This window comes from Zingiber officinale, chromosome 7A, assembly GCF_018446385.1.
Source record: "Zingiber officinale cultivar Zhangliang chromosome 7A, Zo_v1.1, whole genome shotgun sequence".
In the NCBI taxonomy this organism is placed as follows: Eukaryota; Viridiplantae; Streptophyta; class Magnoliopsida; order Zingiberales; family Zingiberaceae; genus Zingiber; species Zingiber officinale.
In genome coordinates this window covers 13134664-13152771 of record NC_055998.1, presented here as the reverse complement: position 1 = coordinate 13152771, position 18108 = coordinate 13134664, and the positions used below count along the sequence as shown (strand labels likewise).

At 43.5% G+C, this 18108-nt stretch overlaps 1 long non-coding RNA gene across 2 annotated transcripts; it reads right to left on the bottom strand.

The window, feature by feature from the left end:
- Positions 1-16029: 16029 nt before the first annotated feature.
- LOC121999925 lies at positions 16030-17466 on the bottom strand. 2 transcript variants are annotated; one of them, XR_006116841.1, is made up of 4 exons: positions 17039-17466; positions 16830-16933; positions 16436-16712; positions 16030-16090 (listed from the first exon to the last, which is right to left on the bottom strand). It is a non-coding gene; the product is annotated as an uncharacterized LOC121999925 (long non-coding RNA). The 2 variants fall into 2 exon arrangements; XR_006116840.1 differs by lacking the exon at positions 16030-16090 and having other exon boundaries at positions 16230-16712.
- Positions 17467-18108: the final 642 nt, after the last annotated feature.

The following is an 18108-nucleotide window of genomic DNA, read 5'->3' as shown; positions in this document are numbered from 1 at the left end:
ATCAAACCTAGCTGACATTTTTACAAAACCCTACCTGAACTTGAGTTCAGTGGACTTAGAAGGCAAATAGGAATGTGTTGGGTAGAATAGATATCTTACTATTATTTTGTTTTTAAATTCTAGGAAAAATAGTTTTCAAAACTCCAATTTTACTAGACTTTCAAAAGTTGGGTTTAGTCTAGGATTTCCCCCCTAGATATCATGTTCCCCTAGAATTAAACCAGAGCATCTCACAAAACACCTAGGTTTACTTTGATTGTGATTGAAAAACATAGAATGGCGTGAGATGCATAGGGTATAGCCTGGACTCAAGAATGCTTATATCTGTGCATCAATATGAGTTCGGGCGTTAAATACGCAATAAACATTAATCAAGCTAAAGTTCTCCAGCTCTAGTCAAGTCTATCTGGACCTAAATAACTTAACTTGACTAACCTAGTAAAAGCTATTGTCCTATAGACAATCAGCAAGTAACTAAAGGTTAGACAGTTGGCAAAAGATATTCAACTTCTTTTTTCAAGAATGTTTTGTTCTCTATGGCTCTGATACCTAATATATAAACATGACTTGTGCTTGGACTCAAGGACCAACTGAACTTAAATGAATAATCTTGTCCTAAAAACTTAAATTCCAATTGACCTTAACTTCCAAACTCTGTTGAACATTGCTAACTTTAATCATGTACAACTCTTTATACATTGCCCATTTTTTGAGTTATGGCAAAGGGGGAGAATAGCAAAAATGTAAACATAAAATTCAAGTTAAAAGTTAAGGGGGAGCAAAAGTTAAGGGGGAGCCAAAGTTAAGGGGGAGTATATAGGGCAAAATTTACTTTAGTTACCTTGTTCATCTATACTTTACCTTGTTCATCTATACTTGGCAAATTTTGCCTGTGTTTAAAATGACTATCTATTCGCTTGTTTACTTAACTTCGAATTTGTGTTGCCATAATCAAAAAGGGGGAGATTGTTGGTGCGGGAAGCATCCGACGATCGAACTCGTGTTTTGATAACGGCAAAGAATTCAAAGTTAAGATGTTTTTTAGTCTAACAAGTCTACTTGAGGATTTCAGGAAAGTCCTAGCTGCGGTTAGGCAAAGGGAAAACCCTAGGGGGCGGTAACCCTAGGTCATAGGGGGTGGTAACCCTATGCAGAAAGTCTTGGCAGGTCGATAGCTTCAGGCAAAAGTCCTAGGGGGTGGTAACCTAGGTGAAAAGTCCTGGTGTCGCGAACCAGGTGAAAGACTGGACTAGCCGGGGAAGCGGATGTCCAGCAGAAAGTCCGGAAGCATCGAGTGCTGAGCAAAAGTCCAGTCGATCTGGAGGATCAAATGGCAACAGGTAATCTCCTGAGTGGAGTAGGTGAGGACGCGTTCCCCGCAGAGGGAACAGTAGGCGTCGGGTCGACCTAGGGTTTCCGGGAGGAAATCCAAAGTCAGACTCGGACAGTCCGAAGACTGTCAATTATTACTTACTGTGTTTTATCATATTCTAACATTGTCTTGCAGGGTATTTTGCTTGGACTAACCTTTGTTTGCAGGTGAGGAACCTGCTGGAAAAAGGCTGTCCGGGCGCCCGAGATGGATCCGGGCGCCCGGGACCAAATTCTATCCCCTGCGCGACTTCGCCACGTGGAGCATCCTGGTTGGTTGGCCACGTCACACTCCAGGCGCCCGGAAGGGATCCAGGCGCCCGGAACCGCATATAAAAGGAGGGTTGAGGTGCAGCTTCTAGATACAAGGAATTCTAAGTGATCTTTCATCAACACGCTGCTCTAAAAGATGCTCCAAAGTGCTACTACAAGTACCCGACGACCCGAAGCTTCAGAATTAGCATTTCTTGTTGTCGGTATAATTTTTGATAGCTTTTATTTGTACTCATAATTGTAATCTTTTAACGAGCTTATAGTTGTTGCCCACCGGAAGCGATCAAGGTTCGCGGGCCTTCGAGTAGGAGTCGACTTAGGCTCCGAACGAAGTAAAATCGACCTGTCTCTTTGTGTTGTCTCTTTATTTTATTTCTGCTTATTCCGCTGCACGTTTTAACTCTGATTGTTTTTCGATAATCGAACGAAATAGCCACGAGCGCTATTCACCCCCCCTAGCGCTTCTCGATCCAACATATTCCAATGGTTTTTTCCTTTCCATCTTAGTCGTGAGCTACTGTTTATAATTTATAAAGAACCGATAACACGATCTCCTGTGTGTGACACCACACACCGTGTTATCTACAATATAAATTAATTGAATGACTACACTCAGTATATATAAATGTAGACACTTGACCAATGTGATTCTTATTTCTAAATAAATGTTTATACAAAAGTTAGACTTTTAGTATACACTCTAACATACCTTTGGTGCATGCTCATGGACTCCCGATAGCTCGGATCACAACACGATCTCACGTTCGCACCTCTACAGTATCCACACGAATAAGTCTTGCCTTCGTTTGTCTCACAAACTCACAACTGGGGATGGAAACCACCTAAGGTTGTACTAGCAACCACAAGAAGGGGTTTCAGCCAAGAGAGGGAGAGAAGAGGAAGGAGAATTAAGATCTACTCCAAAATGAAGAGAAAAATAATTAAGTATTTTCATCTAATAAAAACACTTAATTAGTATTAATAGCCTCAATAAGCATTTAACCTCCATTAAGGACCACATTTGAAACTCCTTATTTCAAATTCAATTTCGAAAATTGAATGAATGAATCATTGAATTTTGAAATTCAATGAATATCTCATTAATCCTCACTTGAGTCTAACTCAAGTCTAATTCAATCGAGTCTTACTAAATTAATCTCATACAATTCAAATTCAATGAATCACTATTTCATTAATTCAAATTGACTCCTTGAGTCTAGTTTGAATTGGACTTAATCCAATAATTAGATCCAATTGAGTCTAACTCAATAAGTCCAATTCGGATTAGACTTAATCCAATGATTTATCATATGAACTCATCTCCAAATCTACTTGTTCTTTGTGTGTGACCCAATAGGTTCTTGTAACGTTGTCAATGTACCCAAATCTACATTTAGATACATAAGCAATGAGTGACATCTAGCAAGGCATCATTGCTACCCAAGTGACAAGAAAATCGAGATCCGACCTAACCTGTCCGTGGCTATTATCTTGTATGACTTGGTCCCTCTATACTTGATATCTAGATTGATCAATGAGGCATAGACCATGTCTGTTGGAACCCCAAGGTGTTTTGATGTGATCAAACAAACTAAGTTAGGTCCTGCGTTTGTTTAACCTTTGTGTCTAAGTGTGCAGGAGCTTAGGAACACAGGAAGTCGAGCGGAAGACGCGGCTAGCGAGAAGGACGGCACGGGGAGAGAGCCGACGGGCTCGGTGCGTCCGAGGGACGAGGTGACCGCGGAAGAGTACACCGGTGGACGAGAAGAACGCGCGCGGCGTTCGAGGGACGAGAAACCGGGAAGGAAGGCTGCTCGAGGAGAAGGCCGGAATTTGGGTTTGGGTGAGTCCTATTCCGGATGGCCGAGATCACCCAAGCTAGCGGAGCCGGAGCGAACAAGACCCGGACCGAGATGAGCTGAACCGGAGGCGAAAACGTTGTTGACTTTGGGCTCCGGGGCGCCCGGAGCAGTCCGGGGCGCCCGGAGTGTAACGACCCACCTTCTACTGACTAGGCTGTAAGGCCGGACCGTCACATTATGCTGTGCGAAACTATTCCATGACCATTACTAAATCTAGGTGCGGAAGCTGTACTAATTAAAATTTTGCTAAACTATCATCATTTCTTGGTTCTACATGTGCTAAGGGGTGTAATCTAAACTATTCATGACATATATTACATCCCCCAATGGTCAAGGAACTTAACTAAGAGTTTCTTGCTGATATCAGGCCTCCCAATCGATCCACGGATCGATTGGAATGGCCGGATCGATCCATTGATCGATCCAGGTGGCTACTGTATACGGAACTTAGGTTGGATCGATCCAGTGATCGATTCAGCACGCTACTGTGCTCCGGGCAATATTCTGGATCGATCGGCTGATCGATCCAGACTGGCCAATCGATCCAGTGATCGATCCCAGGGCTTTCTGTTCACGACAGAAGGCATCCGGATCGATCGGCTGATCGATCCAGGAGCTTACTGTTCGAGGTGCGAACTTCTCGATCGATCGGTTGATCGATTGAGAAGCCCCAATCGATCGGCCGATCGATTGGGGTTTCTGATTTCACACCAGAAGCCTGATTTCAGCACTGTTTCGTGCCAAAATCACTCATATCAATTCCAAACTAAATGAAATGCCTCCTAACATCAATTATCTAGCATTCTACACATGTCATGGTGCATAATCCACTAATTCATAACATTTAAGCAAACTGAACGGCAAAAACTAAAATAACAAAGTTCTAATAGTTAAACTTGCTAAAATCCCTAAGATCTTTGTTCCAAGTTCCATCCACACACATCTTCATCACTGCATTGACTTCCAGCCTCCACTAGTCCATCTTCCCTTTACCTTTATCTGCAGTACAAGGAAAATAGTATCTGTAAGCTTGAGAGCTTAGTAAGAAACCATCTACCTCACAAAAACATGCTTTCGATGCAATATGCTTTTAAAACATGCTATTTGAAATATGTACTGTTTAGACTAAAACATGGCATGCTATCATACATAGAAATCAAAGCTAGTCAAGGCATACTATCATCTAAAGCATGTGTAATAAAACTGAACATAGAGCTATCATACATAATCATAAGAGTTAGCTGAACTGAAGCATGAACTGAGCTAATTCTAGCAAATGCTAAAGCTATACTGATTTCACCTAACTATTTTGTGAGAGTTTAAAATTACATATATAATAGATGAAAATACTAATCATGCTGCTGTTTGGGCCCGACAACTGTACATGCTGTGCGCGCATCCCTAACTAGACCCGGGTTTGCAAGTCCCGAATTTAGTAGGGTTACTAGGTTATCTGAACCTAGGGACGACTGTGGGAGCCCAACCTAATGGATATCTAATCCAGTACAGTGCCACTGAGAAAGTAAAATATTGAACATAAGCTAATAAATTCCTGTCTTGCTTTTACTAGGTTGTCTAAACCCAGAACTAGGTTATCTAAACCTAGAGGCGACTGTGGGAGCCCACCCATTGGACATCTAGTCCGGTAAAAGCTGTAGCAAGACTATATGAGCTGTGAAATGCTTCTATTGCATTTAACTAAGCTATTAAAATGCCTAAGTTGCATTTTAACTGTGCTAGTAATTTAATCGAACACTTGGTATGCGCTAATTCGCATCCTTTGTGCCGAAAAGCTATATACTACTATTTAAAACATGGAATTCACACGGAAGCTACTTATACTGCAGGTGAGGGGTTTCTTACCTCCTGTTCGGATTTTCTTACGATTCTAATCGCTAGATTTCCGGAGGAGACGATCCTTTCGACAATCTTCTCGCGTCTATGCGTTCTTCTCGCGGAGAGAAGCGCCCTCGTGTCGAAGTCGTCGCCGGAAAGTGCCCTTGGGGACGGAACCCTAGCCTTGCTCATGGTTGGCGCCGAGAGAAGAAGAGGAAGGGAGAGGGATCGACGGAATTAGGTTGAGGAGAAGACAAGTTAGGTTAAAAGAAATAACTCTTCACTTAATTCCTCCCTATTTATATTAAGTGGTAGATTCACCCAATTAAAATATAAATCTAATTGATTCCCTTTTCTTTCAGCATGGCCCTGCTGGGTTCACTTGGTTACTAAGGTTCACCCTAAGTCATAGGACCTATAGGTCTCGGGTTTAATTCCCGCGTAAGCTATTTTCGTTTTCTATTTATTTTTGCTACTTCTGCTACTCTAAAAATTCCATAAAAATATCTTAAAATTCCAGAAAAATACTAGGATATTTCTAATAATTATTTTGAGAATTTTCGGGCGTTACAATCCCCCATACCTTATAAAAAGTTCATCCTCGAACTTAAAATAACTCTGGGTACTTCTGCTTCATACTAGCTTCTGTCTCCCAAGTTGCCTCTTCTGTTGAGTGATTTTGCCAAATGACTTTTACTAATGGTACCTCCTTGTTCCGCAATTTCTTAACTGCTCGGTCTATTATCTGAATAGGCCGACTATCATAGATGAGGTCTTCGCGGACTGGTACCGACTGGGGCTCAATCACCTGGGTGGCATCTAGGATATGCTTCTTCAGCATAGAGACATGAAATACATTATGGATGGCTGACATCTCCTGTGGTAGCTCTAACTCATATGCTACATTGCCAACTCTTCTGCTGATAAGGTATGGTCCCACATATCTGGGACTTAGCTTGCCCTTCTTCCCAAAACGCATTACTCCCTTCATGGGAGCTACTCTGAGGAACACTGAATCCCCAACTGAAAACTCTAAAGGTCTGCGCCGTGTATCAGCATAGCTTTTCTGGCGACTCTGAGCTGTCTCTATCCTTTGGCGGATCTGCTGTATAGCTGCTGTGGTATCTGCTACTAGATCTGTCTGGAGTTCTAGTTCTTTCTGTTCACCACTCTCATACCAGCAGATTGGAGATCTACACCTCCGCCCATAGAGAGCCTCGTAAGGTGTCATGCCGATAGTGGCCTGATAGCTGTTGTTGTATGCAAGTTCTGCTAAGCTCAGATATTTGCACCAACTTCCTTTGAAATCTAGGGCGCATGCTCGGAGCATATCTTCGAGTACCTGATTTACTCGCTCCTTCTGTCCATCTGTCTGAGGATGGAAGGTTGTGCTGAACTTTAGCTTCGTGCCCAAAGCTGACTGTACACACTCCCAGAAGTGTGATGTGAACCTACTGTCCCTGTCTGAAATAATGGTTCGTGGGACTCCATGTAGTCTAATGATCTCCTTGAGATACAACTGTGCTAGCTGTTCCATGGAGTAGGATATCCTGATAGCTAAGAAGTGGGTTAATTTAGTCAACCTGTCAACTATTACCCAAATAGTATCAAAACCATTCGTGGTTCTGGGTAGTCCCACTATGAAATCCATAGAAATATCTTCCCACTTCCATTCTGGAATCTGAATGGGCTGTAAAACTCCTCCTGGTATCTGATGTTCTGCCTTAACCCTCTGACAGGTTAGGCAGGTGCTGACATATCGAGCGATGTCTCTCTTCATCCCAGGCCACCAAAAACGTTTCTTCAAGTCCTGATACATTTTGGTGGAGCCAGGATGCATCGCATAGGAGTCTTGTGAATCTCATCTAAAATCTTTCTTTGTAGTTCCTCCTGATCTGGAACACATAGCCTGTCACCAAAACACAACACCCCCCTAGCGGACACTCTGAATTCTCCACTTTCTGATTCTGCTAATCCTTGCTTGATTCTCTGAATTTCAGGATCCTGCTCCTAAGCTGTCTGGATGTCACCAAGCAAGGTAGACTCTAATGCCATAGTAGAGAGCTGTCCAACTATGAGTTCGAGACCGAAATCTGTGATCTCTTTCTATAGGGGTGGTGACATGGCTGCTAGAGATAATAAGGCAGCACTGGACTTTCTTCTAAGTGCGTCTGCTACCCTATTTGCTTTTCCTGGGTGGTAGAGGATGTCTATGTCATAGTCTTTGACCAGCTCTAGCCATCTGCGCTGTCGCATATTCAGATCCTTCTGAGTGAAGAAGTACTTCAGACTCTGATGATCTACATACACTCTGCACTGAGCTCCATACAAGTAATGTCTCCAAATCTTGAGAGCGAACACCACTACTGCAAGCTCAAGGTCATGAGTAGGGTAATTCCTCTCATAATCCTTGAGTTGTCTGGAGGCATAAGCGATCACCTTGTCATTTTGCATCAGCACTGCTCCTAGTCCCAACTTAGAGGCATCACTATATATATCAAAGCTGTCTGTATTTTCTGGTACTGTCGGAATAGGTGCACTGGTCAATCTCCTCTTTAGCTCGCTAAAGCTGTTCTCACAGTCCTCAGTCCACTGAAACCTTCTGTTCTTCCTGGTAAGAGCTGTCAGTGGGGAGGCTATCCTGGAGAAATCTTCTACGAACTTCCTGTAATAACCTGCTAATCCCAGAAAGCTTTTGATCTCGCTAGCGTTCTTGGGTCTTTCCGAACTACTCACAGCTTCTATCTTACTGGGATCTACCATGATACCATCCTTTGAGATGATGTGACCCAGGAAGGACACCTGATTTAACCAAAATTCACACTTAATGAACTTGGCATACAGCTGGTTCTGCTGAAGGGTCTGCAATACTATTTTCAGGTGTTCTGCGTGTTCTTCCTAAGCTCCTGAATAGATAAGAATGTCATCGATGAATACGATAATGAACTTATCTAAGTATTCTCTGAATACCCTGTTCATGAGGTCCATGAAAGTAGCTGGAGCATTTGTCACGCCAAAGGGCATGACTACGAACTCGTAGTGTCCGTATCTAGTCCTGAATGCTGTCTTGGGTATATCCTCTTCTTTAACTTTCACCTGATGATAACCTGATCTGAGGTCTATTTTCGAAAACACTGCTGCTCCCTTTAGCTGATCAAACAGGTCATCAATTTTGGGAAGATGATACCTGTTCTTGATTGTGACTTGGTTCAGTGCCCAGTAATCTATACACAGGCGCATGCTCCCGTCCTTCTTCTTCACGAACAATACAGGCGCTCCCCATGGTGAGTGACTAGGGCGTATGAAGCCTTTGTCAAGCAGCTCCTGTAGTTGCTCATGAAGTTCCTTCAGTTCTTCTGGAGCCATGCGGTAAGGCGCTTTGGAGATAGGATTTGTACCGGGAATGAGTTCTATCTCGAATTCAATCTCCCTGTCTGGTGCTAAGCCTGGTAAATCTTCAGGGAAAACTGTTGGGTAGTCACATACGACTCGGACCTCTGCTAGCTGTTGGTCCTTGTCCTGACCGGTACTGACTACATGTGCTAAAAACCCCGTATACCCTGAATCCATTAATCTCTGTGCCTTTATGGCTGAGAGAAATTTCTTGGCTTTTCTCTTGGGTTCTCCGATGAACTCGAACTGTGCTTCTGCTTCAGGTTGGAATACGACTTTCTGTTTACGGCACTCTATAGAGGCACCGTATCTGATCAGGAAGTCCATCCCAAAAATGACATCGTAATCAGTCATGTCTAGCACTATCAGATCACAAAAGAGTTCTCTGTCTGCTATAATGACTGGCACTGCTCTGAGCCAGCGCATGGATGCCATAATTTCTCTTGAAGGTAACGTCGTCAGAAACTGACTACGGAGTACCTCTGGAGGTATTGCTAACTTCTCGGCAAATGTCCTGGATATATAAGAATGGGTTGCCCCAGTATCGAATAAGACAGTTGTACTTTGCTGTAGTATACTAATCTGACCTGTAACAACTGTCGAGACATTCGCTACGTCCTCTCTGGTGAGTGAGTAAATCCTCACATTGGTCGTAGCTGGAGGGGCTTCTAGTCTGCCATGGCTGATGTGTGGACCATCTAAAACGGCCTGCATCTGATGTAGCTGTGCTGGCTGGCCTCCATACTGTATCGGCTGTGGTTGAGGAAGACTTGTCTTGTTCGGGCATTGCTTAGCCATATGCCCTTCTTGTCCACATTCAAAGCATCCTCATGTGCCCTTGCGACAAACTCCTGGGTGAAATTTCCCACAAGTAGCACACTTGGGATAACTAGGCTGTTTGCTGGCTGGCCCTCCCTTTGGGTAACTCCCTGGTTTGCGCTTGTTGCTAGAGTTCCCTTTCTAGTTAGAGCTGTGGCCCTGTTGTTTCTGAGTGCTTGAGCCTCCTTGCCCTTTGGACTCTGAGAGGACTTGCTTCTGCTGCTTGATGCTATTCTGGTAGTGCTCGGTGGTCAGAGCACTGCTGACTAGTTCTTCGGTGGTTTGCGGCCTATGAACGCCGCCAGCCACGTTCATTGCTATTTCCGGCCTCAGCATCTTGAGCATCAACTGAACTCTTTCTTTTTCTGTGCTGACTAGTTCGGGGCATAGACGAGCCAATCTGTTGAATTTCTTCACGGCTTCCTCCACTGAAAGGTTGCCCTGGCGAAACTCTGTGAACTCGTCGTAGTGGCGGTTCGTGACCCGTATGTGAAAGAACTCCTCGAAGAATTCTTTCTTGAAGTCGGCCCACGTCATCTGGTTCACTGGGCGCTTCGCTCTAATTCTCTCCCACCACATACGTGTATCTCCTGTCAAGCAGAAGGAGGTGCACTTCACATTTTCATGCTCTGGCCAGTCCAGAAGCTCCATCATGCTCTCCAGTGTTTTGAACCAGGCTTGAGCATCCCATGGTTCACTGGTGCCTGAGAAGTTCTCGGGCTTGACTATTTGCCACTGGATCAGATAGGCTTCTCTCTTTGCCTCTGCTGCTGGGGCTACTGGTGCTGCAGGCTGGACTGGGGGAACCTCTAAGACTACTGGCGTTGCTAGGTTTGGTTCCGGGGTGACTGTGGGGGTATTCTACTGATTAGCCTTTAAGGTGGCTATCTCCTGTTGTTGTTCAGCTAGCTGCTGCTGTAAGGTCTGGGGGAGGCACTGAACTGCCTGCCTCGTGCTGGGGCTCAGTAGCTGATGCCCTTCTAGCTGGGCGTTCTCTTGCCATTTCTAAAGGAAGAGAGGACAAACAAAACTAAAGCATCATGTTTACATAGCTAATACTATCCTGTTAGTTACTACCACAGATAAGCATACTTTAGTTATCTACAAACAGGAAAGCAATAAACATAACAAAGTGAGAGGTATTCTTACTTGGAAGCTGCAGGTTCAATGCTGATGTGTGTGAAGGAGGTATGGAACTTTCTGCTCTGATACCACTCTGTAACGACCCGCCTTCTACTGACTAGGCTGTAAGGCCGGACCGTCACATTATGCTGTGCTAAACTATTCCATGACCATTACTAAATCTAGGTGCGGAAGCTATACTAATTAAAATTTTGCTAAACTATCATCATTTCTTGGTTCTACATGTGCTAAGGGGTGTAATCTAAACTATTCATGACATATATTACATCCCCCAATGGTCAAGGAACTTAACTAAGAGTTTCTTGCTGATATCAGGCCTCCCAATCGATCCACGGATCGATTGGAATGGCCAGATCGATCCAGGTGGCTACTATATACGGAACTTAGGTTGGATCGATCCAGTGATCGATTCAGCACGCTACTGTGCTCCGGGCAATATTCTGGATCGATCGGTTGATCGATATAGACTGGCCAATCGATCCAGTGATCGATCCCAGGGCTTTCTGTTCGTGACAGAAGGTATCCGGATCGATCGGCTGATCGATCCAGGAGCTTACTGTTCGCGGTGCGAACTTCTCGATCGATCGGTTGATCGATTGAGAAGCCCCAATCGATCGGCCGATCGATTGGGGTTTCTGATTTCACACCAGAAGTCTGATTTCAGCACTGTTTCATGCCAAAATCACTCATATCAATTCCAAACTAAATGAAATGCCTCCTAACATCAATTATCTAGCATTCTACACATGTCATGGTGCATAATCCACTAATTCATAACATTTAAGCAAACTGAACGGCAAAAACTAAAATAACTAAGTTCTAATAGTTAAACTTGCTAAAACCCTAAGATCTTTGTTTCAAGTTTCATCCACACACATCTTCATCACTGCATTGACCTCCAGCCTCCACTAGTCCATCTTCCCTTTACCTTTATCTGCAGTACAAGGAAAATAGTATCTGTAAGCTTGAGAGCTTAGTAAGAAACCATCTACCTCACAAAAATATGCTTTCGATGCAATATGCTTTTAAAATATGCTATTTGAAATATGTACTATTTAGACTAAAACATGGCATGCTATCATACATAGAAATCAAAGCTAGTCAAGGCATACTATCATCTAAAGCATGTGTAATAAAAATGAACATAGAGCTATCATACATAATCATAAGAGTTAGCTGAACTGAAGCATGAACTGAGCTAATTCTAGCAAATGCTAAAGCTATACTAATTTCACCTAACAATTTTGTGAGAGTTTAAAAATACATATATAATAGATGAAAATACTAATCATGCTGTTGTTTGGGCCCGGCAACTGTACGTGTTGTGCGCGCATTCCTAACTAGACCTGGGTTTGCAAGTCCCGAATTTAGTAGGGTTACTAGGTTATCTGAACCTAGGGACGACTGTGGGAGCCCAACCCAATGGACATCTAATCCAGTACAGTGCCACTGAGAAAGTAAAATACTGAACATAAGCTAATAAATTCCTGTCTTGCTTTTACTAGGTTGTCTAAACCCAGAACTAGGTTATCTAAACCTAGAGGCGACTGTAGGAGCCCACCCATTGGACATCTAGTCCTGTAAAAGCTGTAGCAAGACTATATGAGCTGTGAAATGCTTCTATTGCATTTAACTAAGCTATTAAAATACCTAAGTTGCATTTTAACTGTGCTAGTAATTTAATCGAACACTTGGTATGCGCTAATTCGCATCCTTTGTGCCGAAAAGCTATATACTACTATTTAAAACATGGAATTCACACGGAAGCTACTTATACTGCAGGTGAGGGGTTTCTTACCTCCTGTTCGGATTTTCTTACGATTCTAATCGCTAGATTTCCGGAGGAGACGATCCTTTCGACAATCTTCTCGCGTCTATGCGTTCCTCTCGCGGAGGGAAGCGTCCTCGTGTCGAAGTCGTCGCCGGAAAGTGCCCTTGGGGACGGAACCCTAGCCTTGCTTATGGTTGGCGCCGAGAGAAGAAGAGGAAGGGAGAGGGGTCGGCGGAATTAGGTTGAGGAGAAGACAAGTTAGGTTAAAAGAAATAACTCTTCACTTAATTCCTCCCTATTTATATTAAGTGGTAGATTCACCCAACTCAAATATAAATCTAATTGATTCCCTTTTTTTTCAGCACGGCCCTGCTGGGTTCACTTGGTTACTAAGGTTCACCCTAAGTCATAGGACCCATAGGTCTCGGGTTCAATTCCCGCGTAAGCTATTTTCGTTTTCTATTTATTTTTGCTACTTCTGCTACTCTAAAAATTCCATAAAAATAACATAAAATTCCATAAAAATACTAGGATATTTCTAATAATTATTTTGAGAATTTTCGGGCGTTATACAGAGCCCTCCGGGGCGCCCGGAACCCTTCAGGGCGCCCGAAGCTGGATTTTGACTAGGATCGCGTCAAACGCGATCTGATGGTTGGGGATAGAATTTTATCCCCTCCAAGGTGCCCGGAACTCCTTCCAGGCGCCCGGACCAGTACTATATATATAGTACTGGTCTGCACATTCAGAACAACTCACTTGTAATCAATTCTTTCTGCGATTTCAGTTGTGTTCTTTTCATTTGTGCTGTCAACGTTGTAAAGAGGCTTCTCCACCCAGAGGAGATCATAGTGCGCTTACTTTCCTTGGATTAGCAATCCTCTCATTGCAAACCAAGTAAATCTCTGGTGTATGATCTCTTTACTTAGCCTCTACTTTTTTTTACAAGTGTTTATGATATAGTTGAAATCCGAGAAATGTTCGAGTTTTATTTTGTAGGGCAATTCACCCCTCCCCTCTTGTCGGCCTCCAAAGGGACCAACAAGTGGTATCAGAGCAAGGTGCTTCAGGAGGACTAACCGCTGATCGAAGCAACAAGATAGCCGGACCAAGCATCGTCCCACCAAAATTCGAGGGGAACTTCGCAGACTGGAAGCGTCGTATGAAGGTATTCCTAAGAACTGATTTTGAAATTTGGTTTATAATGAAGTGTGGTTTTTTAGCTCCGACGAACCAAGATGGAAAAGAAAAAGAAGAGAGCAATTGGACAAAGAAGGAGCAGAGTGAATCTGTAGCAAATAGTCGTGCGGAATATCACCTGCTGAGTGTGTTACAACCTCAAGAGGTCAATCGCATCGGAAGCTATTCATCTGCTAAAGAACTCTGGGTGAAGTTCCTGGAACTCCATGAAGGCACGTCTGAAGCGAAGCTTGCAAGAAGAGACATCCTCCGGAACAAGTTGATGAACATTCATCTGGAAAAAGGTGTGAAGGTAGCCAATCTACACGCAAAGGTAAAAGAACTGATTACTGATCTCGAGAACCTTGGAGAAACGGTAACAAATCGGGACAGCATACGCTACGCACTCAACGTGTTTCCCATAACTCCGGAGTGGACGTCAATCATCGATGCCTACTACATCTCAAAGGACCTGGAGGTAAGTACATTAGAGGAATGTTTTTCTACCCTTGAATTACACGAAACTAGATGTGCAGAGATATCAAAGGACATAACCCAGACTATGACACCGAATGCAACCAACAAGGATGAACCCGAGTTAGACTCCGAAGACGATCAAGAAGCATACATGGTAAGAAACTTTAAAAAGTTTTTTAGATCTAATAAATTTAAAATGTAGAATAAAAAGAATCAAAAAGGTAGAAGAAAGGTGCGGTGCTACCAGTGTCAGAAGGAGGGACACCTAAGGGAAGACTGCTCAGAACTCAAGAAGGTCAAAATGAAGTGTCACGCCCCCAGGTAGTCCCTGTCCGAAGAAATTTCGGCAGCATCTCCCCTGTACGGCGGACAATATGAAGCTCAGTATACATATATCTCCATACCTCGGCCACACGCGGCCGGAATAATACAATACAAAAGAACAAGCCACGCAGTTTATATCAACATTCCACATAATTCAACATATAATCAATCACGCAGTTTAATAAGGAAAGACGATATAAAATCTCGAAAATATATGTACACATCCTACTCCACTACATCGAAGAAAACCAAATCCACGAAGTAATGAAAATATCTGCAGCGGAAAACAATAGTAGTAAACCCGAATGTTCAATGTCCACAATACAACCCACAATACAAGTATTTAAGATGCAAAAGCAGAACAAATCCGACAAAGAAAATCCTCGCGACAAAGGGGCTAGCGACTGGAATCTCTCCTGACGGCCTAAAAAAATAATAATAACGGGGTGAGTTCAAAGAACTCACCGGTAAACCAATAGATACGCATAAAGAATATATATCCACCGTGAAAACCTAAGGTACAGTCCTCCAAATCATAGGATCGAGTACGTTCTCAACCATACAATCTATATAGTCTCCTAAGTATAATGTACGCAAGACTAAATAAACCGCAAGAACCAACAATAAGGGCAATACAATCTATCGCAAGAATATAAGAAGTGCATAATGAAATAAATCAGACTCACCGCGAGGTTTCAGGTAACCGATCGTGAACATACATGTATAAAAATAGTCGAGCAAAAGCATATAACTCAGATGCATGTCAATCATACGCAATCACCAAATGCATCAATAAATGCATCAATGCGTATGATGCAAATGACATGGTCACCCCTGTTCCATGCTCAGCCGTCTCACACGCAATGGTGAGACCGAGTGGGGAGGGCTGTGACAACCGTATGATGAGTGACCGAGTGGACGGGATCCGAGTACACCTATCCTCCCGCCTCAAACATAGTGAGGAGCGAACGCCTCATCTCCGGACGCAATGACGGGAGGGACCCTGCTACCACGCCCCGTCACGCTACCCACGAGCGCCTAGCGGAGCACTACCGGGCAATCTACCCTACACACCCGAGTCGTGCCACTACCCACGCAGGAACACGTGTGCGGGTCCACGAGTATCCGACGAGCTCAACAATAATGGAGTCGTTAATCGCCCAGCATGCAATCATGCAATATGGTGCGTGCGGTATGTCATACCTGAACATAGCCTCCTCCATATATGTGGGTGCCCAAAAGGTAAACGCATATATATAACCATGATATAAACAGCGTAAATCCAAAGACATCACATATAACAATGATGTAAGTATCATGAATCCAAGAGCATGTATCACACATGTAAAGCAACTAATCCAGTAGAGTAGAGCACTATAGATATGCATCTCTATGAACATATTTACACATGGCAAGAGATAAAATATCCAATCCTGAAGTAAAGCAACTAGCAGATGAAGCATGTGATAGGTATCAACTAGCCAAGACCAAGGGGGAGAATAATCTACTATCTACCACTAGTAAATATATATAAGCTACACATATCATAAGACATTATCAAAAGATAAGTCAGAGGGTACCCGCCTCAAATAGAAGGTACAATCCAAATCCGAAGTCGAGACGCCTATCTCGAATCAGAGTCCTGTGTCAAACAATATATATATTTTATTTAGCTAAATCCAAATGAAATAGCTAAATAAAATTCTCAAAACTAAATTAGGGCAAAACCCTAATCACCACAACCTTATCCTATCTAATTAAATCTAACGGTCAATTAGGATTAGTTATCTAATCCCTAATCTCCCATTAGATTAGAAATCCAACGGTTGACTAGGGTTAATTACCTTAACCCTAATCATTCCATTAAACTAATTCTAAACTAAATAATTCTACACATAAACAACTAAGTATAACCCTAATTCCAATCTACATCTGTTCATGAAATCAAATCATATCTAAAACAAAGAACAAAACCTATACACCTTACCTTGATCAAGCTGCTGTAGATTGCTGAAACCAAGCAATCTGCTAAATGAGGTTGCTGCCAAAACTAGAAATGCTGCAGGACACCAAAATTACCTTCACAAATCCTCACTGGATTCACCTCACTGGATAGGTTGCTGCCGAACGTGAGATGAGTAGCTATGGAACAAGGTACACCATAAACAGAACAGCAAGGTGCTTGATTCCACTCCACAATTCGAATCAAGAAGGAATCAAGCAGTAAGACTACTGATCAAGCATCAACCCCTCTAGTCTTTGCCCTACAGCCCAAACACAACTCACTAATCAGAACAAAACTCCACCTCATCTCATTGGATCGGATCAAGTGAAGAGATCAAACAATGGAAATCACAGATCAAACAACACCTTAATCTTACCTCAATCGATCGTCTCCAAAAGGTGTTGCTCGATTAGATTCTGCACACCAGGGACTTCTCTAACCTTCAATCAACAAGAACAAGGAAGAAATCCATGACCTAACCTGAGATCGCCAACCATCAGCAAGAAGGCGAGCAAGAACCGGAGAAGAAGACTCGAACTAGGGCACAAATCAAAGAAATAGAAGGAATAAGGTTCGATGGCTTACCCTTGAAGCCCTAATTGCTCTTCCACATTGGCGACCGAGTGGATCTCGCTCGATTCAATGGCCTCAGTGATCGGCGCAAGAAGACGCGCATGTCTGCAGCCCGGAGATGAAAGGCGTCGGCCGGATCTGCGCTCAATCCAGCAGCTTCCTCCTCAAGTGACACCAACGATCGCCGGAGCTGGAGCCCTAATCCTGTCGGCGTCGGCGTCGACTGTCCGCAAAAGAGAACAGAGAGAAGGGAGAGAGAGAGAGAAAGGGCTTCGGCTAGATCCGAAGGGGTCTCGGCCGACGGTTGGACAACCGGCACAGGCGGCTGTGATCGGTGACGAGCGGAGGCGATCGGGAAGAAGAGAGGGGAGATCGGGGAAGGAGATCGGAAATTCGCGTCGGCAGAGAGGGTAAAGGTCGAGTTGGGATCGGCGTTTGGGGAGAAAAGAAATAAGAAAAGGGAATTTATATAATTAAACATTTCCTCTCTTAAATAGGTCTCCCAAATAGGCTTTATCCGAACCCAAAATTGATCCCCTCAAAACCCTCCGTACGAGCTCCGAAAAATTCCCAGAAAATTTCTAAAAATTCCGGAAAAATTCTATAAGGCTATTTCTGAAATAACCCTATGTATTTAAATTTCCTGAGATCTTACATCCTCCCCTACTAATAAAAATTTGGTCCCCAAATTTCGCTATAACCAACAGCAACCACTAGAATATAACCAACCAGTATAAATGCTGAACGAAACTCTAACCCACATACCTCAAGTAAAAAGATGAGGGTATCGAGCTCGGATCGTATCCTCCAGCTCCCAAGTAGCCTCCTCGTCAGAATGATGCTGCCATCCGACTTTAACCAGTCGGACAGTCTTGTTCCGCAGCTGACGCTCTCTATGGTCCAGAATCCGCACCGGAACCTCCTCGTAAGTAACATCAGGCTGAATAGGAACAGATATATCTGACAGAACATGTGCCGGATCGGGTACGTATCTCCTCAGCATAGATACATGGAATACATCGTGAATGCCAGCTAGAGATGGTGGTAGCGCCAGACGGTAAGCTACTGCTCCAATCCTCTCC